The following is an 18,545-nucleotide window of genomic DNA, read 5'->3' as shown; positions in this document are numbered from 1 at the left end:
AAAAAGAAAATAAAAAAGAAAGAAAGAAAGAAAGAAAGAAAGGAAAAAAAAAGGATGCTGACTCTGCACCCCAAACATGGATTGTGGTGACTGAGCCCGACGTTTGTGTGCGCCTCTTCCCACCTGGAGGCTGGCCTGGGACAGCGTAGCCGTACCACCGGGCTGGTTGGGGCTGGCTTTCCAGCTGTGCCATGACAGATGTGTTTTGTGGAATTTCGAGGAATGGAGATAAGAATAACAAAAATCCATTCACCAGTGCATGTTACACAGGCTTAGCACAAAGAGGTGAAGGGAAAATGTGTCAATATGCTCCCTGTTTGTGGAAGGTTTGCACTATGGCTTGTTTTCATCTGTGGGCTGTCATCAACCTGAATGAAGGATGCTGTGTTGGGCCTTAAAAGCTATTCAGAGCATCTTGGCAATGAAAAGGGATTCCCTTGTGCTGCTTTGCACTGGGACAGGGCATGCAGAAAATGTTTACGTTACAGAAGATTTGCTTATTTAAAAATATTGTCCATAGGGTATTACATAAAATAGCAGAAATGCTTTTAGGAAGTTTTTATTTTTTAACTACTCAGCCTTTGCAGGCAGAGATTCGCAGGCTGGGCTGTGCCCAAGGCCACCTGGGTTGGTCTGTGTTGTCCCTGTGTGCCCTGACTGCTGGGTCTGATGTCTGTGGGGCAGCTGTGATGTCCTTGGTTATGGGCTCAGCTGCTACTGGTGTCCAGACTGAGCCTCCCTGTAAAACTGTTCAGAAGAGTGTGGGGGAGATGCAGTTAAATCACAACACTGCAAGACGAAAATGTGAGAAAAATAAATACATTTCTAAAGAAATATATATAATGAACCCTATTGCTTTGCACCAGCTTAGCTGCGGTGGGGACAGTGCAGGTCTCTATCAGGGCAAGAGGGATATAGGTGTAATCATCATTCCCTAAACAAAGCCGTTGATGCTGTTGATTTGTTGGATGTAGGAAGATGTGTGTATTTCACTGTTTGCTTTCGTGTATCAGCATGAATATCAGTGTGTTTGTCTCATTGCCATGTCTGTTCATGCCTATGCACGTGTGCTCGTAAAGTGAAAGTGCTTGGAAACCTTTCTGATAGTTGGAGGCATATTTTTGGGAAAAAAAAAAGAAACAAACCAAACCAAAACACAACAACCAACCAACCCAACTGATTTGTTTGAGGGAGTGTGACCACGTGGTTCCCAGTAGCCAACTTTGCCCATCAGAAACATGGCCAAAGCTCCCGGGAGATGGAGAAGGAAGGCTGTGGGAGATACAGAAAGCATACGGGAAGGAAATACAGCACAACCGGTGCTGGATTTGGCTCCCACCCTACTGCAGGGTCCCCTCATCGCGATGGCATCGGCGTGGCCCTTCTATGGGCACTTGGGATGCCCGAGCCCTCACCTGCCGGCCCGCAGCCTGTGCGCTCAAGCGGTACATCCTGACGGCCGGCCGTGATTGATGCCCTTGGCCGAGAACTTCCCTCCTGCCCGTGCAGGAAACAGGAGGGCCGGGGAGATAGTGCTCGCCTTTCTTTCTCAGTCTCTGCTTCCTAACTCTAATCACCTTCTGCTGTGGGAAAGAGATGAGATGCGGCCTAAAAAACAGATCATTGTCCGCCTCCTAGATTAATGCAGAGAAAGCAGTATTGTCTGCTGAATGGATAAACCTTCCTCCCGTCACTCAAAACCTAAATTCAACGCTACTTCATTTCTAAGAGGCTTATCTTCCTTGAATAGACCCTTGCAGCTCAAGTAAGAGGCGATGTAATGAAGCGTGTTTTTTTCTTAAGTGAGAAACCTGCTGCAAAGAAGGGGTGAAGCCTGTGCAGCTGTTCTAAAGGGCCTTTGCAGGCTCTCGAAATACTTGTCATTTATCTGGTCTTGCATGACAGCAAATGAGAGAAGATCAAGTTCAAAATCTGCCAGTGCGGCTCTCAGAGCTTCTTCATCTGTTAATTAAATAATGGTTGTTAGTGCACAATGCCCTGCTGCAAGGGTGGGTACGGTGTGGGGATGGAAAAGGGGATCTAGGGGCTGGGGATAAGCAGATGGTCCCCAGGAATGTCTGTGGTTGCTCCCCAGGGATGCCTCGGTATGTGGCTGGGGGAACTGGTGGCATGAGGCAGCTAAATAAATGCAGAGAAGCGTGCTGAAATCATGGTAGAATATATCCTTTTTATGCAGTGGAGCAATTAATTCAGTGATTTCCTACAAAATAGCTTTTCTTTTTTTTTAAATCACACATGCTACCATTACCACAAATAATGACCTATTTGCTCTGCTTTCCTGGAGCTTGCTGAAGTAGAGAGGTAACTTTCGCTTTTAGGGCATTTTGGTGAATGTGGGCTCTAAATTAAGATTGGTGGCGAAACATCAGAAGGCCAAATCCAGAAGTGTTCAACTCTCTGGATTTCTCTGGTTCAACTCTGGTGCTAGGTGAAAACTCATACTGGTGTCAAAAAGAAACTCTGAGGGGTGAGATACGAGATTGGGATCTGAATTCTTGTGGGCAATACAGGAATTTTTCCTGTTGTGGATGCAGTATTTGTTTTCCATTTAATAGCTAACATATTTTTAGTTTTTTCAACTATTTGCAGATAGACTTTATGTAAAAGCATTGATCTTATGACTGCCTTGTTCCTTCATCACCAACACGGTGACCTTTCTGGTCCCACAGTCACCACAGGGACTGTGTCATCCAGTCTGTGCCTCTGTGGCTATGGGACATGCCCTTGAAAGCCCTTCCTTGGCTCTTTCAGATACTCTGAGGTGCATATCTATTTAGCTCATATGTGACCATGTAGGAATGATGCGATGTTGAGCCACCCAGGAACATCTCTGAGTTTTCCCTTGAGTTTTCTTCCTGGCTTGGCAATGGTGGGACAAGGGAAGAGACTCAGCAAGCAGGAGAAATGCTGGTTCTGCTTGAGTCAGAGCTAAGTGTGACCAGAGACATCTACGGTTCAACCAGGACAGGAAAAGGAAGAGCTCATGAAAATACCTGGGGAGGCTACCTGTCAACCTGGGAAGATGTGACAAATCTGTGTGCAGGGAAGGAGTGTATGGGAAGAAAAATCGGGTACTTGTTGAATGATGGTTTAAAGGAGGAAAATAGAAAGCCAAGAGTGCAGATCTCCATCCAAAGATGCAGAATTCCTAATGCTGAAATGGGTGCCCAGGGAAGTTGGTGTCCCTAGGGTGGGTCCCCAGCAGGGCATGGCCAGAACTGGTGGAAGGAAAGCTAAGGTGGAGAGAGAAGAGGCTGGAAAAACAGGTAACACAACAAAAGTGTTCATGCAACAGGTCCACATTAAAGAAAACATCATGCTTGTGAGAGAAAACAATAAAAGTAAGGAAATTTGCAGTTATTGGTAAAACATACCATATGTTCACAAATGCCTAAGCACACCAGGGCATCACTGTAACTGCTTTCTTGATGTCAAGCTGGTGAAGAACAGATGTCATATTCATCCCCTAAGTTTGGGCTGCCTGTATGTAATTTTGTCCTTTGTTGTGACTGTCAGCGTGGCTGTGAATCCACGCTAACCTACCCCCACTGTGTGTTGTGTGTAATGTTTAGGAGATGCAGATGACCTGCAGTTCTGGTTGGCACAGGTGGCTTTTCAGGCATCTGGAAAAAAATAAATGCTCACTGCTGTGCAGCGGTGCTCTGAGCAGGTCAGTCAGTGCTATTGCTGAAGGCACCATCACCCAAAAATACGGCACCTGGCCTGCTGTGGAAAGTGTCAGCGTAACTTGTAGGTTAGTCCTCCAGCCATGCATCTCAAGAAGCTCTTGACAAATATAATGCTGTATTTCTTGGATTAATAAGCATCCATAGCCAAATTCCCTCGACTGCAGAAAATTAACACATGCTTTCATCTTTGCTTTCATTTCTTGGTTATTTACAGAGATGTTTTGGTAGTAGGTGCTGTTTCAGTTAACTGTTTGGGAGCCCGCTGGAGGCTCAGGGTCTGCAGATAGTGACCTTTTGCAGATTTTTTTTCCCCTTAGCTGATGTCTTCGTCAGTAAGGAGACACCTGCATCCGTGCAGTTCCGCAGAGCAGAGCCACGCAGCACTTCAGTATTTCCCCTTCTTCACCAGCTGGATGGGACCCCTGATACGAAACCTAAGGAATGTGCCAAAAGCCTTCAGAGTTCAGGCCAGAGGTGTTTGTGCCAGATAAAAACGGGACAATATGGGATCCCCGCACAACTCATCCGTTTGCACATGACACTCGGGTTGCTGTCTCTGATTAGCTTGTTAGTGAGGAGGCAGGAAGAAGTGCAATCAGGTTTTTATGATTCATCATTTCTGTTCCCTGTTTGGGAGACAATGTCAGTGCTCTTTGCCAATCATAGAAGAGGACTCTTGAGTGCCTTAGGGATATGCTTTTTTTAAAGATGCTCTCTGTGTTTCTGAAAGCTGAGCCACATTTCTAAATAACAGGGAAGTCCTGGAGTTTGTTTTTTTTTTTTTCTTTTTTTTTTTTCTTCCTAATTGTATCTGCTAACAATGCTTTTATGTTTGCTGCACGTATGCTAAAAGAAAACACGTTTCCATTTTGCCTGTAATCCTGTTTTCCCTTAGAAGTGTTTGTGCAGAAATAAATTAGAGATGGTACCTGGAATATATTTCACAACACAATAGGCAAATGTAAGTTTTATTAAATTGAAAAGGATACATTCACTTCTCCTGACCTTGATTTTTTAGCTATATTCTCTATACCCCTGCTTTAGAAGTATTATTCTTCATCCCATCCAATTACCATTTCTATCAGCTCTTCTGAAAGATTATGCTTTTTGGGTGTTCTTCTGTAGATGTCTTTCCAGTGGCTTCACTTGATGAATGTGACAAGTTTTGTGTTTTCTCCCTCCCCTCATTGAATTGAAAAGTTTTTTGATAAATACAGGCCAATAAGTGCCCAAAGGCAGTGTTTCAATGGCTGCTAAATCTTTCAAGGTTAGGACTTAACCTCCGTTCTCCCTAATTCAACTGCAACCTTCAGTCTGGAGCCAATCAAGAATATCAGATGATACTTAAACAATGAAGGATTTCTGATATTCAGGTACAGCCTCTGTTCAATAGGATTGCAAATTCTTTGTGTGAAGAAAGTCGGTTTTGCTCTAAAGTACTGTCACAAAAAGTGAAATTACCATTTGCTTGGAATGATGCCATTCATCATTGTCAGAATTCTAAGCATTGTAAGTAGCTAGGCCTCTCCAAATTAATGCCTTGTTTTGCATCGGCTAAATTTCCCAAATCCTCGAGGATGGGCCGTACAAAACTCATCTCACCCTTTTAATTTATCAATCCAATATGAGTGCAGTGAAAGGGAGCTTCATTCAGTCTTTGCTTTTTTATTTACAGTCTAATTCTAAAAGAAAAGGAAATAAGATATGAAAATAAGTTGGAAAATAAGATAAATCTCTCAGTGAAATCACAAGATCTACTCAGTCCTGTAGCAAACCCTCTATAATTCATTTGTAGGTCAGCTCAAGGGATTAGCCATGACGTATTTGGAAATTCATTTATTTTTATTTTATTTTGCTGTTTCTTATGCATAAGGGTAATGCTGTCCCCAAGGCTTTTCAGGTAGCCCTCAAATCTTGACAACATTTGCTGTCTCTGAGGCCTGGGCCAAAATTAATTTTCAAATAAACAGCATAAAAATGTATGGAGTTGTATAAATTTGAATACAAAATGCATTTGTTTTGCTTGCTCCCATCCATACATACATACTGTTGGCTCAGCCAAAAATCATAATATGACATTGGAATTAACGGCCATATGTACATCATGAAAGTCAAAAAAGTTTCTTAGTTTATTAGAAACACAATATTGTTGGGGCCCCCCCCCCCCCCCCACACACACACTTTACGCTCTGCAGAATGGGGAAGAAATGCACATTAATTGTGCTTCCCTCCAAGTGCCTCCCAAGCCAGTGGCTGTACTCTGGGAGCCGAAAAAGCACCACTTGTGTCATGCTCGAGATGCTCAAAGGTGTGGCATCCTCGGAAGCACCGAGGTGTCTGCAGTGAAAATGAAATCAGAAGTAACTTTATATTGCTTGCAGTTTCTTCTGTCAGGTGCAAGTGGGAAATATGGAAAGAGAAAAATGCGTGGGAAGCCCCTCTGGTGCTTTAGCATCCTGGATGGACCAGAGGGCTGGAAATAACCCTGCCAAGCTCAGCTCTAGTCTAAGCCGAAACAAAAGAAAACCAAACTGTAAGCCTATGACAGGAGATTACCGAGGAGTGAGGCAAACATATCGCTGTTATTTGAATGTGATACTGAGCGGGCTCTTCCCGGGGTGGTCAGTGTCTCTGGAGCATCCCAAGGGGTGCTGACAGTCCAGGGACCCTGTGGAACCTGGGGGCTCAGTCTCATGGCAGCTAAAAATAACCCCTCCGTGCTCCTAAATTACAACAATGCTGCTTTTTGGCATAGTTTTTGAAACCTCATTCCAGCAGGGGGCTGCAAGCACGCTGGATTTTTGCAGGCAGGGGAGTGCCCAGAAAAGCCAGAAACTGCGGCCACCCACATCCCATGTCCCACAGCTCCCACCTACTTAGGATATATTGGTAGGATTTTGTTTTGTTTTGTTTTGTTTTTCTTCTCACTTGTGTTTGCAAAGCATAAGATGAGTTGTGGTGTTTTGGGCTGTCATTGTGTGCGCCAGTCTGGATGAATGGAGCAGTGGTGCAGACTCCTGATCCCAGGTGGATGTGCCCCACAGTGACCAAGTCAGGAGGGAAACAGCCCCTGGGCTCAGAGCAGTGCTTGTGGACGTTCTTTTTGTGCAGATGTGACAACCTCTTTGGCAGGACTAGCAATGGAGGGCAGGGAGGAGCAGGAAAGGTCTGTAGAGATCAGCCCAGATGCACAGCAGCATTGCTTTCGTGCTGCTCCCACCCAAAATGTCCTCTACATTGATAGAGTTAGCAGAAATGTCCTTTCACCTGTACTTAATTAGGTAAAGCACGGACGTGGGAGATCTCCTTGCTGGTGCATTGCCTGGAACTTTGTATCTTGAGCAGTATCAGATGACCAATAAATCGTTGGTTAATTATTAATTAGTTAAGATTATGTTTGGAAGGACAGATCACCTTGAAATGCTGCTTTCTATTACTGTTTCCCATCCAGCCAATGAAAGATTTGAATTTAACGTGATATGGCACACCAATAACAAGTGGCTTTGGGAGGGCTGGCAGGTGAGGGAGCCAGGGGGCTCCGAGGGGCTGCTTGTCTCCATGCTGTGCTGGGACATTGGAAGGAAGAACAGAAGAAGAAATTCGGCTTTACTTAACAGCAAAGGGTGTGTGATAAAGTCCAGTTTAAAAAGGGTAGCAATTGGCATGAATGCCGCTGAATAGAACGTTTTAGAGCTGGAGAACTGATTTTAGAAAACAATTCCCTCTAATACCAAAGATAAAAATAAATCTATTTTGTATATTTCTACAAGTGGAAAATGAAGGCAGGCTCATTGAATTGTGTGATATTACTCATCATCCTCCTTGTTTAGCACATCCTTTGAGATTCAACAAAGATGAATAGAAACATTTTATCTATATGTTTGCAATCTGCACAGGTCGAAATCCTGGAGAAATGCAGTGCCTTACTCAGAACGCACATTTTACATAAATTACTTTTTAACACTTCCTAATTCCTGTTTCGGGCAGCACCTGCAGAGCAGCAGAGCTCAGTGCTGCATGTGCACATCGTAATCACGGAGCACATGCTGCTGACATGCGAGCTACTCGTCTTGCTGTACAGAAACTCTGCCAAACCAGGCACATCGATAATGCTTAGCCCTGTAAATGTCTTTCTATTGTGCTTATCAGCCTATTATGGCAATTGCTTCTTAGGTGACTTTCATTTCTTGCCAAAGCGTAAAACACCCCGTGATGCATGAAATGTGGGATTTGCATACCCATTTTAAGCATCAAACTCAGAAGTGCATTGGTGATGTGGCTTTAGTGAGGGATGCAACACTCCCTCCTTTCCTCCAGCCTCGCTAAAACCCTTTTGCTCTGATGTTTGTCCTTTGTACTGAGGAAGGAAAAGAGGCTTGCAGCCAGGTACGACTACTTTAGATAATCACACACATTTTGCGACTTCCAGCCATTTTGGGGGAGTGAGAATGGTTTCAGCGCTCGGGTTGAATCCCTCTTTTATGCACAGAATTTTCAGGAAACTCTTCCTGTTTACACCAGAGGATCCCCTTCCTTGTAAGCAATTGCTGTCAGCGCTGGCTCTGGGCTCCCGCAAGATTCTGGCTGCTTCTGCTGGGAGAGGCAGAAGGATGAGTGTCATTTTGATTAAACCCTCCAACTTTTACATTTATGAGATTGATTTTTATAACTTTGAGTCACTTGCACAAACCCTCTTCCAGGAAGGCGCGCTGAGAGGGGACCCAGCCTCCTTTCCTTTCATTCACTGCTAAAACACCTGCATCTCTGGGCAGAGTAATCTATGAATCACTGTGTCTGCCGTCCACTCATTGTCTTGTCTAGTGCACTCCACGGTGGAACTAATCACCAGCCCTGAATGAAGCCCTGTTCCTCAGCTGAATTCCTTAAAGCTCCTGAAGTATTCAGCCAGGAGGAGAAATCTTTTAGTTTGATTTGCTTCACATTCCAAATTCATTTATAGAAAGAGAATAGATGATTAACAACGGGTCGAGAGACACAGATTTAGCACTGCTTTGCCCTGACCTGCCCCAAGTTCCTCCTTCCACTTCCCAGGCCACTCTAATAAGATGAGTTCAAGGAGTGGGATGGCAAAAGCTGCTCGAATCCCCTGCGTCCAGCCGTCTTAATTTGGTTTATTGATCTTAATGAACAAATCGAGTTCTTTAATCACAGGTGAACGGGAAAGGTCACTTGCCACTCTGACAAATGGGTTTACCCTGAGCTGTTTGTGTTGGGCTCGCAGATAGTGCCTTCACCCCTGCTTCTCCTCTGCCACGAAATGCCAGCGTCTCCACGGCACCTCCTGTTGTGGCCATTACCTGCGGGGCCTGGGCTGCCCGCCAGCCAGCACCCTCGGTAGCAACAAAGGCATAATCGTTTCCATTTGGAAAAGGCTGAGTTGCTGTAATTTTCCCCTTCTAGAGCCACAGCAGCGGGGCTCAGGTTAAGCAGTCATTTGTTTTCTCCCTGGATGTGGAGCATCCGGGGCATGAAACTTTGGATGAGATCTGGGGTTACTGCAACATCCCCCAAAGAAGTTCTGCATCCCCACTGAGCTGTGTCTGGCTGGCAGAGGTGTATTTATACTTTGTAAACGTCTCTCTTTCGGTTGCTAAACTCTAACAAAATGAAGGTATGAAGTAGGATTATTGGATAAATGCTTCACAAGAGGGGTGTGCAAAGTGCTGTGAGCTCCTGCCCAAGCAGACAGGGTGGTGGCATGGGTTGGCTGTAGCCATACAAATAAGTCTTCTATCAAATGTACCCACAGAGAAAAGAGGTTTAATTGATATGAGCGGTGCTGCGCCAGCCCTGCTCACTGCCTGACTATAGGAAATACTTTCACAGGTGGCACAGAATGGAAACCAGGCCAGAAAGCAGCTACAGAGCCATGTGGGGAGTTGCAGCAAAATCACTCTTCTTAAGGAAGGCTGAAAACCTCCCAGTGTGCACAGCAGACAGTATTTAAAGAGGGGTGTTTGTGGTGATGCCTACTTGTCCCCACACTTGAGCTTTTTTGGACATACAGAAAACCAAACCTGTGAACAATTTAAGGAGTGATAATGTCAGCTGAAGACGAAGCTCCTTGCCCAGCCCCATGCAGGCTCCTGGCTGCCTTCTTGGGTCACATAAAAAATGAATCGGGTCAAACCCCAGCTGTGCTAACCGGGTGTTGAGATGCACTCATTTTCACTTTCCTGGAAAAAATGATGTCTCTTTTACTTTACATTTCTGTGCTGAAACAAAAAAAAAAAAGAGAGAGCTCAGAGTTTGTCCAAAACAGAGCTTTCCAGTTTTATCTGGCTCCTGAATTCTGTTACATTTGAGTAATGGTCAAAAAGATAAAGGTCTGCCTTGCAGGAACGCACTGGATGTGGAAAAGCAGTGGACAGGTGACTGGCAGGAAGCGAAGCGGCTGCTCCCACACAGATGCAGGCAGCCAAACAGGTTTTGAGATCATCGTTCCGTTCAGGTCTTTTCCTTTTATTCTTCAGATTATTTTTAAGTTGGCAATGAATAAGAAACAAAGAAAAATCTGCAAAATGACGAGTCAGAGTTTATTGGAGCAGGAAAATAAGCCATTCATGCCACTTCCCGGTGTGCTGTGAGAGGCAAAATCATTCACAATGGTGAATCATGGCAGCAGAGCTGCCTGAAATTACTGCTTTCTGAAATGAAATTGCTGCTAGCGTGCCTGGAACAAGCACAGCTATTAGTTCAGTTACTTTAAAAGTACAAGTTTTCTCTAGCTGTGATTTCCCATGTGCTTTTGGTGGGCCAAGAGATGATCTTATTTTCTGACAGAGGATATTTAAGAGTATCTCTGTGTTTCCTTTGACTAATCACGCTGTCTTCAAGAGAAAACCACATCGGGGAAGATGAAGAAACGCACTCCTTCCCAACTCCAACAGCCAAAATGGCAAAATCAAGTTTGAGCCCCATCTCTTTGATAGCTGGGATAGCTGCTGGTGGAAATGCCTGATTCTTACCCCCGCTGTGAGCATGGGTTTTAAAATGAAATGTCCTGGGTGAAGCCTTTTTTTTTTTTTCCATACGAGGACATCCTTAGCATGAGCTTCCAGAATCAGGTATCTGTGACTTTTTAAGGCACTAGGGGTGCTTTACAGGAGCTGAGCATTGTGTCTCTATAACGTATTTTCTTTTGGCAGGTCTTCTTCCTTCCCACGTGTTGATGGCAGGAGATAGGAGGCGTGTTATGTCAAAATAGAGCTTGGGAAATTTAGCAACTTGGACTGACATGGGATCGAGTTAAGCGAGACTAATGCTTTCAGAGCCCAAATTTAAAAGCAAAAGCTGCTTCTCCAGATAATTCCTTGGAGTTTCTCCCTTTCTCTGACTGTGAAGGAGAAAAACCTGTACCAAAACAAAGTTTCTTGCTTTGCTGCACCAAATTTAGAATGTCTGATGAAATCATGTGCTGTAATGCCTTCTGTTCGTACCGGGCCAACGTTTTCCATCCCTTCTAAGTCTCCCAGTTGGCCCAGTGAGATGGATCTGATGAACTGCAGGTGCTATAACCATGCTGCCTCTGTTTAGGTTTCCTCTGTACTCTCCAGACAGCTTGTAGGATGTCATCTCACCTGAACCTGGACGTCTACAATAAGTCCTCAGAGCGAGCTCCAGCACTGTTTCCTCCTGTGCGATGCTGCCCTGTGCGCTGCACACAGCCCAAGTTGTCAGTGGTGGATCCCCGCGTAGGTTGTGTACAAACAGCAGAGGGTGCTGGAGTTTTTTTTCTTTCAACCCACCTCCAAGGTTGCAGGATCAGTATAACCTCGGCTCACTTGGCTTTTATTCTGATTGCTGACAACGCCGAAGCCAGGCAGGACAGGGAGAGGAGGTGCTGAGATGGAGCTAAATGGGCATTCTCACCTTCAAAAGTCACCAGTCTGCCAAAAAACTCTGTATCTACCAAATCATCAACTGTGATTGCCATAGTACAGATCAGCAGATTTTGTTTTTCTAGTGACCCTTTTACAAGGATTTTCCCTCTGTTAAGCATTTTCAGAAACATTTCCTAGGAAATAGAAAGAAAAAACTTTTACATCTCTTTAATTCAGAGAAGTAAGGGTTTGAAATTTGAATTACACATGCTTCCAATCTCCAGTAAGTTGGATTTCTACAGATCAGAGCAGCTGCGTCAGTTGGCACCTCCCTTCCTTACAGCAGCATCCAGCCCCATACAACCAAGGAGCTGCACCCAGGATAGCTCATTTCCAGGTGTGGAGGGAGGACTGCAAGGGAATGTTGGGAGTGAGACTTAGGAGAGAAGGACTGAATAGAAACAAAGGTAGCAAGTCACCCATTCAGGCTAGGAATGGGTGGAATAACACCTTTAAACTCAAAAGAGCTTGATTGAACTAAACTTCCTGATGTTGAACTTCCCCATTTGGAACACTGACCTGCTGGTTATAGAATAAATCCGAAATTCAAACTTTGCTCCTCAAGTCATGCCCAGGTATGCTGCAGATGTAGTTGTGTTTCGGGCAGCATGGATTGTATCCATGTGTGCTGACACATCCTGCATCTGGAGATGCTAGTGACAAGGAACAGGAGCATGCAGGGGAAGAATTGCTTTGCTCCCAGTGACTACAATCTTGCCTCCATGTGTGTCCAAAAGCAGGGATTCTAAATGTACCGGGTACAAGTCCAGCTGAGGTCAGAGCCAGCATGAAAGCTCAGGAGCTTCTAGCCTGCTTCTTAATCTACTAAATCACCCTGTCTCTCTCCTGCTAACTCTCACTCGTTGCTCAAATTGCTTGGCAGCAGCAAGTCCAGGCTGATGTCTGATGCTGGCTCAGTTACCAAGTCAGCCTGGTTGCCAGCTCAAGGGCATCCAGTCAGCAAACGTCTTATTTTTGGATTCTCCCATTCTCCTGAGATCCTTGCTATGAAGAATGACCTCTCTTACCTCATTCACCTTGTTTGTTGTTCCTGACCCAGATAGTGCCATGGCTATTGCATGAGGCAATCGCTCCACGGAGTAGTGGTCTCACTGAGATGTTTTCCTTAGCATTTGAACCAGAGCAGTGGCTGGCATCTGTAGGACATTTCGGATGAACATATGAAAGTCTATATTTTAGTCATGTTAAAACTATGACCGTGCTAACAAATGGCAGGAAATTCAAACTGCAGATTGATGGGTTGTCCTTGGACTGCCCTGCCATGTCTAAGTACTGCATGGCGATGTCCCAGCACCAAGCACTGTGGTGAGCAGGGAGATGCCTCCAGCACCCAGGCATGGTGCCATGTTAGGGTGGAAGAGCAGCCACAGATATACTCAGGTCTTGTATTGATTCATGTCTCCTTTCCAACTCAGCCCATTCTGCACTGGCTGTTAATTTGTCATTTGCAAAATGCAGATTTGCCAAAGATGTGTGGCCTCCTTGCCTTACAGTAGAGTTGTTCTTTTTGGATTTGAAAGTCAGGGTGTCTTCTCCACCTTCAGAAGAGTAGGCAAATGGGTACTTTTCCACAGCATCACACAGAACCTTATTTCCTAAATGGGAATGTAATATTTACCAGTTCTTTTTCTGAGCCAGCATCACTTGTCTGTTTTAATCTTGTTTTTCCTCTATGTTTTTGTAAGTGAGAACCTTCCTTCTTCAGCAAATACAATGTGGGACTCTGAAGTCTTTCAGCTTGCCTGCAATACAAAGCTTATGCAGGGCAATCAAGAGTCACAGATTCCTATGCTAAACTATTTTTTATGGTTACTCAGAAAGCTTTGTCTATATTTTTATTTGAACTGATAAAATCATTCAGATCAAGTTAATGTTCATAATTTCCAAATTTCTGGTTCTGTTCCAAAATGCAGTTCTTTAAAATTTTCTTGCTTCTTCTATTACCAATCTAAATTGGTAATTTTCATTTTCTTTCCTTTTGGCAGCATGTGCACATTGCCACAGGCAGCGTTTATAGCTTTTGCTGCCCAGGCTGAGCCAGTCTTGGTGCTTGAGAATCTGATGCAAAAGAAATGATGTTTAAATCTAAACTCAAACCTTGCACCCCTACACGTGGCCATCCCAAAAGGAGCAGCCCATGGGTCTCGCGTGCCCAGAGTGGGTGCTCTGGAGCCATTGACTCGGTGCTATCTCTGGGGGCAGCTTGGAGCTGCAGTTGCCCTGCGACTTCCTTCTCTCTCTTCACAAGGAGAGGATGGGAATTTGCTGAAGTCTTTTATCAGCAATCTGCATCTGCCCCCATTCTAGCTCAGCAGCTCTCGCCAATGAGTGGGAAAAGTCGGGCCAAGGCGTAATCTGCTCCCAGCTTGCTTCCTGCCGCCGTGCCCCAGGGATGGAGGAAGCAGACAAGTGGCCCTGCGTGTTCATGCTTGGCCAGACCAAAAAGTTCAAGAGGCTCAGCAGTCTGGGGAGAGATTCCTGCTCCCTTTTGTGAGGACGTAGGCAATATTGCACGTTGGACTTTGGCATACGCTAAAAGTTCGTAAAAATGAATTATGCAGAACAAAATTCAGACAAACCTTAGAACTTCATGCTCTTTGGACACCTGCTGAGGTCCTTTGGGTCTGAACAGAACCGTCTGCAACGTTACGATCTGACGTGATATTAACGTACCATGCAGAGGGGCTTCTAATTCAATAAAGCATCACCTGAAGGTTTCATTTTGCACTTTCACTCAGTATGCACTTTCAGAGTGCCAGGGACCGCAGCGTGATTTATTTTTTTGTCGTTTCAGAAAAGTTCTTCATCCGGAGTTTCTCTCGTATCTAAGCAAGTTATTGCTGAGAAAATGTGGGTTGGAAAGGAATCTCTGCCCCTGGTGCTTGTAATTGAAATGAGTTCAGGGCAGGCTCCTGGGTGTGGAAGATCCCTGCATGAAGATGGGGAGCACGCTGGGGCTGATCAGTCTCCTCCAGCATTCAACGAAGCCCCAGGACAGCACGGGGCAGAAGCATTTCGGTGTTTTTAGCACCTGAGTGTTGGTGCCTTTCAATAGAATTCAGTTGGCGCAGCCTTCCCGTGCTGCGCTGAGGTTTGGAGTGAGCCAGGGCAGTTGCAAAGCATGGCACGTAATGCATTTGTGCATTAAATCCACCCACATTATCTTACATCCCAAGCAGCCCAGATTGTCAGTAGACAATTATGGGTTTTGCCGGGTTTATTTTGATTGGCCTGCTCTCAGTTTTCCGTAGTGGTACTCTATTTGTAAAAACAGATCATTAATGATAACAGCAGATGACATGTGTCTGAAATATGGGGTGGAAGAGGGAGTTCGTTTCTTTCCTTCTTTTTCCTGAGTGTCTGCACTTTGACAGCACGTTTGCCAGGCTGTCACTTGGTTGAGAGATCCACAAGATTAGGACCTCATTGTGTGAATGTTTTCACAGCACTTGTTGCTATAAGGAATCTTCACACTTTGGTGGATGAAATCTGGACTCCTAGACCCAAACTGTTAAGAAGCAATCATAACAATTAGCTAATGTGTCAACAATTAGCACTTTCCATCAACCGGCATGGAGTGGAACCTTCTTCTTATCCACATGCAGACAAAAATGCAGTGATGTAGTAAAGAAAAGCACAGAAGTTGGCTGCGCTCGTCCCTTGCTGTAGCCAGCAAACTCCCATGGGTATTGTTTACAATGATTATTCTTCCATTATGATGTTATTGCATAGGTCAGGGGTGGTAGCTAGACTGAAAATAAGCTTTTTTTTGTCTTCTTTTTTTTTTTTTTTTTTAAACTCTTGGCTGCTTTTACAAAAGTACAACAGAAACAACTGCTGTGAAAAGGTCAGCCAGTAACAGTACTTCAGTGTTTAACTGGTAAATATTTCAAAATAGTATTTCTAATATTTTACCATTTGGAATTTTTTCAATGCATCTCCAGTCCAGCGCGACTCCATCAATGTAAGATTTCCACAGCCTCTGCTGGGAATTCTTTACAATGGGTGCATTATAGTCTGCTGCTGTACCTACCACCAGCTGGTCAAAATTTAATATCTTTTTATATGGTATATTACTGGCAGTAATATAAAAATCACTGTTTTCACAAGTATTTTACATATCTCCATGTGTGAATGCTGAAGAGAGCTGAAGATAGGTCTTTTTCCACAACGTTGCAGCCATTCTTAGCAGTACGGTGTCTTCTTAGCAGACAGCACATTGAACTGGAAAGAAGATCAGGCTCTTCTCCACAGAAATGTCTTCTGGAAATTAATTTCCTACAATGCCTGGGGTTCAAAACAGGCTACCAAGAGATAAACATGCAGTACTCCAGCATCAGTAAGGATTTCTCTGCTTAATTGTGTAGCTGGAGCCAAAGTGAAACCATCTCAGAAACATGCAGCACAGCTTCTAAAAGTAACACACTGCTTGACTGCAAGCCAAAGCAGTTGATTTAGAACAGGGCACGGTGCTTCAGCACAACCTGATCTGGTGCAGCACCACAGTAGCCGTGCTTTGGACCACATGTGTGTGTTTAGGAATTGTTTGACAGCCCAATAAACAAGGCATTGCAGAAACCCCAATAACAAGGTGGACGTAAAGATGCATATAGAAATAACAACATATGTGACTTGACTTTAGAGAGGGGAAAGGGTGTTATTGGGTTTTGGAGGCACATGCACAGTCCTCCAGTTCCTCCAAAATTTCCCTATGGCTCTGTGTAGAACTCAGACCCCAAAGCACCTCAGCCACCTGCTTTGAGTCCCAGGCCTTCCTTGTCTGCTCCTCTCACTCTGGGACATGGTGATACTAATCAAATGTTTGAGATTTTTGGAACAGTGAAGGAGGTGAGGGGAGTATACTTGCACTAGGGATTATTAATATGGGAAATATGGTTAGTAACTGTGAGAAGGATTGGGTAACGTAGGAACATTCTTTACAAATTCTTTAGTACAGGAGCAGGCAGAATGCCCCAGACAAAGAAAATTCTCTGAAGTGCAAGTGTGTTCTGCTGGCTTTTGCCAAGCCTATGACAAAACCAGTCCTTTCTTTTTGCATTAGGACTCCTATTCAATGACACACTTAAGCATGTTCTTAAATTCCGTTGACATTTGAAAGCACTGTTGACTTTAATAGGACTTAAGCACCTGCTCATGGTTAATTGTGTGCTTTCAGGGCATTTCTTACAGGGGAAAAAAGAAGGGTAGTCTTAGGCATGTGCTTAAAGTTAAGCAGGTGCTTAAATGCTTTTGCAGAGCTGAGGCCTTAAGGCTGGGTCTGATCCTCTCTGAAGGTAGTGGATGAGTTTTCCCCATGCATGGGGTGGAGGAGCTGTGGGTTTTAGTGACAGAATGAAGTCGTGAGAAACATCCAAAGGAAAGTTTTGAGCAGCACCCAATCATGAGTGCCAACTGCTGACAACCGAACTGTAGAATTACTTTACAACCGAACTACATGGACAACTCAAAAGATCATCAAACAGTAGCAGTAGTGGCCCAGATAATATCACTGGATAATGTTGCCATTTGAAATTAAATCTGAGGATCAGAATTTTGCTTTAAAGAAATAGTAGCTTGGTTTCTTCACTGAGCCAACAATGGAGCAGTGCTGATGCTTTGCTATGGTCAGCATTTGGATGGAAGGACACCACTGTCCTCCTAGAGAAAGCAGATGGGACCACGTGCCCGAAGAAGCCCCATCTAGACCGTGAGCAGCAGAAAAAAACGTGAGGTTTTGTTATAAAGGGCCATGGCTGCACAGAGCTCAGGTCTGGGTACCGCTCCACTGTGGGCCTGGTGGTCAGAGGTGCTGCAGAAGAGATGCTGGTGCCTACACAGGGCATGCCCTGGGCACTGGGCATGGGAAGGGCCAGTTATTGGGTCCTTCACCAGTGCTGTGCCATATTTGGTGGTTTTCTCAAAGCCCCATTTCCTTCAGTATTGTGATTAAGTGACAATGTCGTCTCTTATTTGAGAAAAAAAAAGAAAGTTTCCAGCCTTTGTGGTAACAGAGATAAGCTGGAAAATGTGAGCTTAAAACATTCCCAAAGAAGAAGGCCAGTATTTGAATTCAGAAAGCATTTTTAAAAACAAAAACTCCAAAATAATAAAAAATGGAAGCTATTTTCCTTGCTGAGTGAATTTGCACGGTGCCCTGCCTTGGTTTGGGAAGTGAAGGATGGATACAGGTACCCGGCCCAGGACTTTTCTCTGCTTAACGCTTTTGCCAGATGGACGTGAGAAGGTTACATGCAGCTGAAGTGCTTCAGCTGGGTGAAGGGTTATGGCTGGAGGGTGCTCCTCTCCTGCAAGAGTGAGCTAGACAGTAGTTTTATCCTCTCTCTGAATCTAGTATCTATGATGAAGTGCTTCACAGGAGAGTTGTCAATTCCTGATGGGCGTAGGAGCTGAAATCTGTATTAATGTGAACTGTAGGAAAAGAGACAATGCAGAAATTCCTGAGTATTCTTGCTAAGCTTATTTATAAAATGAAATGTGTTCTTATTAGAGAATAGCAAGCAATGCTTCCCACTGCAAAAACCGAGGAGAGGCGGATGCTCACAGCAAGGCAACACCAGGGATGCTTCTGGCTCTGCCGACCATTCTGCACCATAAATCTTGGCAATGCCACCGCTGTGACCCGGAGCCTGGGGGAAGAGAATCGTATGAAAGTGATAAATCACAGCCAGCGTTCCAGATCTTAATCAGGCAAAGAAAGCTGGCTCCATTAGCAGACAGATTTATAAAATCCCGTAACAATGCTGTTCTACCGTTGGTTTCTCTCTGGTAAGACCCCAGGTTGCAGTCCTGAGATCAGATCTGTCCTGCTGTCAGAAGGGATCGGAGCTCTCCTTGCCCAACCCTCTGTGTAGCACAGGCAATATTGTGTCCTCACATCAACACCTGCTTG

At 44.6% G+C, this 18,545-nt stretch overlaps 1 protein-coding gene across 1 annotated transcript in view; it reads left to right on the top strand.

Annotated features, from left to right (window-relative positions):
• LOC122185343 (histone-lysine N-methyltransferase MECOM-like) overlaps positions 1 to 18,545 on the top strand; it is a 132,893-nt gene that overhangs the window by 39,005 nt on the left and 75,343 nt on the right. The window lies entirely within an intron of this gene.

This window comes from Lagopus leucura, unplaced genomic scaffold (assembly GCF_019238085.1).
Source record: "Lagopus leucura isolate 7727_CA_CO unplaced genomic scaffold, USGS_WTPT01 Super-Scaffold_100029, whole genome shotgun sequence".
In the NCBI taxonomy this organism is placed as follows: Eukaryota; Metazoa; Chordata; class Aves; order Galliformes; family Phasianidae; genus Lagopus; species Lagopus leucura.
The sequence above is the reverse complement of the archived record's forward strand: the minus strand, read 5'-3'. Positions and strand labels throughout refer to the sequence as shown.